The following is a 404-nucleotide window of genomic DNA, read 5'->3' as shown; positions in this document are numbered from 1 at the left end:
TAGCCAGATTTTTTTTTATACTTCTACATTTAGAAAAAAAAAATCAGTTATTATCTAGTGTGCACCAGTTGCAAACCAGTTTTTTTCTGAAAGTTAAAGTGGAAAAAGGAATCTGGTGCACACCAGATAGTAACTGAATTTTTTTTTTCTAAAACTGAAATCTTTTTCTGGTTAGTAACTGGTGCGCACCCGATAGTAACAAATTCAATTTTTAGAAAAAAAAACTTCAATCCTATTTTTTTTTTTACTTTGATGTCCCTTTAGGAGCTCCGTAAGTAATTCTCTTTGCAGCAGTTAAATGTACTTTGAGGATAGAAACTAATTTTTGGCTGATCATATTTTTAATGGTACAAAGTGGTCCCAATTTATCTTTATTTTATCTATAATAAATGCTGTAATCGTGT

Source organism: Oryzias melastigma, linkage group LG15 (genome assembly GCF_002922805.2).
Source record: "Oryzias melastigma strain HK-1 linkage group LG15, ASM292280v2, whole genome shotgun sequence".
NCBI classification, from domain to species: Eukaryota; Metazoa; Chordata; class Actinopteri; order Beloniformes; family Adrianichthyidae; genus Oryzias; species Oryzias melastigma.
This window is presented reverse-complemented; position numbering follows the sequence as displayed.